Genomic DNA, 3423 nt, shown 5'->3' with positions numbered 1-3423 from the left:
AGCGATGAATTTGTGCAAAAAATGAATAAGTTTTCAACTTTCGCTACGGCAAACAACTTTTTGGCCTTTCTCCCTCTTTTTGTAAAAGAGATTTTGGTGCCTTTCGACCCTTCTCATAGTTAAGGTCGCAAAAAACTCGACGTGCGGGAGCGCCAACTCTAATCACACTGGTGAGCAAGGAGGCCGTAGCTGCGGGGGCATGGGTTTCTCATAGTCCTACCCGTTGTAGTCAGATTTTGTTACTAAAATTCTAGCCTTTAGGACTTACCATGAGAAAAAAGGGGAAACACACAGAGAATGTTTGCAAAGAGAACACAGAGAGTGTTTGCAAGATAAACGTACTTATATCAACCCCCGAGTGAGGTCCGACCCCTTGCTCTTTGTAGGGGTCAAAAGTCACTAAAGATTGGGGATTTTTGGAGACAAAACTGATAAGAAAGAGTAAGTGTTTATTTAAGGGTAAAAATGACATAGCTGCTCAATGTTCTAGTCATTGGTGAAGACCTCACCGTCGACAGTTTTCAACTTGTAGGCGCCTGGCTGAAGTATTTCCATGACGACGTAGGGCCCCTCCCAAGGCGGGGGAGCTTGTGACGGTCCTTGTTGCTCTGTATGAGGCGAAGAACTAGGTCCCTGATGTTGAAGGCTTGGTCCCGCACCCATCGACTGTGGTACCGACGCAACGCCTACTAGTACTTAGCCGAATGGAGGAGGGCGATGTTGTGGGCTTCGTCTAGCTGGTCCATGGTGTCTTTATGGGATGCCTCGACTCCCTGTTAGTCAAGGTCCATTGGGAGGACGACCTCGAAACCGTAGACCATGAAGAAAGGTGTGTAGCCAGTGGCCCAGCTGGGAGTTATCCTTAGGCTCCAGAGCACCGCAGGGAGCTCGGTGACCCAGCGTGCATCGAACTTGTTCAACCGGTTGAAGATCCTAGGCTTGAGGCCCTATAGGAGCATGTCATTTGTGCGCTCGATCTACCCATTCGTTCGGGGGGGGTGACGGTAGCCCAATCGACTCAGATGTGTTGTTCATCGCAGAATCAAATGTATTTCTTATCGGTGAACTGCATGTCGTTGTCTATGATGATGGAGTTTGGTACTCTGAAGCGATGGATGATGTCGAGGAAGAACAACACATCCTGCTCAGATTTGATTGCGGAGATTGGCCGAGCTTTGATCCATTTTGTGAACTTGTCTATGGTGACAAGCAGGTGGATGTAGCCCCCGGGTGCCTTTTTGAGAGGCCCAACCAGATCGAGCCTCCAAACCATGAAGGGCCATGTGATGGGGATCATCTAGAGTGCCTAGGCTAGGAGGTGAGTTTGTCGAGCGTAGTACTAGCACCCTTCGTAGGTGCATACGATTTGCTCGGCGTCGGCTACTGTAGTGGGCCAGTAGAAGCCCTGTCGGATTGCGTTCCCAACTAAGGTTCTAGGCATGGCATGGTGACCGCAAACCCCACCGTGGATGTCGCCCAGTAGAAGCTTCACCTGTTCAGCGAGGATATAGAGCTGCAAGATCCCGGTGTGGCTCCATTTGTAGAGTTTGCATTCTACAAGAATGAAGGACTTGGCATGACGTGTGAGCCATCAAGCTTCCATCTTATCTGTCGGCAGCGTGTCATGGAGGAGGTAGTCGAGGTAGAGTGTTCTCTAGTCGTCCAGAGGGTCGGGCTCTGTTGCTGGATCCTCTTCAAGCTCCATGACATCAAGGCTGGGCAGAGCCGTCGGTTGGTCAGCCCCCGGGGCTAGATCAGATAGGCCATTGTTGGCCCGCTCTGACCCTTCGTAGCGCACCAAGGGTTTGTGTTGGTTGCTAGCGAAGATGCTCGTCGACATCAGTTCTTGACTGGATGCTGCTTTTGCAAGTGCGTCGGCCGCCTCATTGAGGCGCCTTGGGATGTGATTAAGTTCGAGGCCGTTGAATCTGTCCTCCAGCCATTGGACCTCTTGGCAGTACGCATCCATCTTGGCGTCATGGCAGCTTGACTCCTTCATGACTTGGTTGATGATCAGCTGGGAGTTGCCCTGGATGTTGAGGCATCGGATGCCCAACTGGATGGTGATTCATAGGCCGTTGATGAGCGCTTCATACTCAGCCACATTATTTGATGAGGGGAAATGGAGACGAACCATGTACCTCATGCGGACCCCAAGGGGTGATACGAAGACCAGCCCCATGCCGGTGCCCTTCTTCATCAACGACCCATCGAAGTACATCATCTAGTACTCTTGATCGACGACTGCTGGTGGTGTCTGGACCTCGGTCCATTCCGCGATGAAGTCAGCCAACATCTAGGACTTGATCGCCGTTTGGGAGGCATATGTGATGCCTTAATCCATCAGCTCGAGTGCCCACTTCGCGGTTCTTCCCATGGCATCCTGGCTCTAGATGACCTCACCGAGGAGGAACGATGTCACGGCTGTCATAGGGTGTGACTCGAAGTAATGACGTAGCTTCCTCTTGGTGATGTGGATGGTGTATAGGAACTTCTGGAACTAGGAGTAGTGGGTCTTGGAGTCGGATAGTACCTCGCTGATGAAGTACATAGGGCGCTGCATCTTGAGCGCGTGCCCCTCTTCCTCCCGCTCCACTACCAGGACGGCGCTGACTACTTGCGTGGTGGCCGCTATATATAGCAGGAGGGGTTCTCTGTTGTTTGGAGGAACTAGGATCGAAGGCCTTGTTAGAAGTAGTTTGACCATGTCAAGTGCCTCCTGGGCCTCGAACGTCCACTCAAAGTGGTCGGCTTTCTTCAAGAGTCGATAAAGGGGGATACCTCATTCGCCGAGGCACGAGATGAATTGGCTGAGGGCGGTGAGGCACCCAATGATTTGCTGAACCTCTTTTATGTTCTGAATTGGGCCCATCCTCATGATGGCCGAAATCATCTCTAGGTTGGCTTCGATGCCACGCTCGGAGACGATGAAGCCGAGCAGCATGCCCCTTGGGACCCCAAAAACACATTTTTCGGGGTTGAGTTTGATGCTATTTGCTTGGAGTTTCACAAAGGTTTGCTCAAGATCAGCGATGAGGTGATCAGCCTATTTGGACTTAACTACGATGCCGTCGATGTATGCCTCAATGGTCCACCCGATGAGGTCCCCGAAGCATCTAAGCATATAGCGCTGGTACATAGCTCCAATATTTTTTAGACCAAACAGCATTGAGACATAGCAGTACGATCTGAAGGGGATGATGAAAGATGTCACGAGCTGGTTGGATTCTTTCATCGTGATTTGATGGTAGCCGGAGTACGCATCAAGGAAGTAGAGGGTTTCGCACCCCGAGGTAGAGTCAACTATTTGGTCTATGCGCGGTAAAGGAAACAGATCCTATAGGCATGCTTTGTTGAGACCCGTATAGTCAACACACATCCTCCATTTCTCGCTCTTCTTTTGTACAAGAATGGGATTAGCTA

Source organism: Miscanthus floridulus, chromosome 17 (assembly GCF_019320115.1).
Source record: "Miscanthus floridulus cultivar M001 chromosome 17, ASM1932011v1, whole genome shotgun sequence".
NCBI lineage: Eukaryota > Viridiplantae > Streptophyta > Magnoliopsida > Poales > Poaceae > Miscanthus > Miscanthus floridulus.
The sequence above is the reverse complement of the archived record's forward strand: the minus strand, read 5'-3'. Positions refer to the sequence as shown.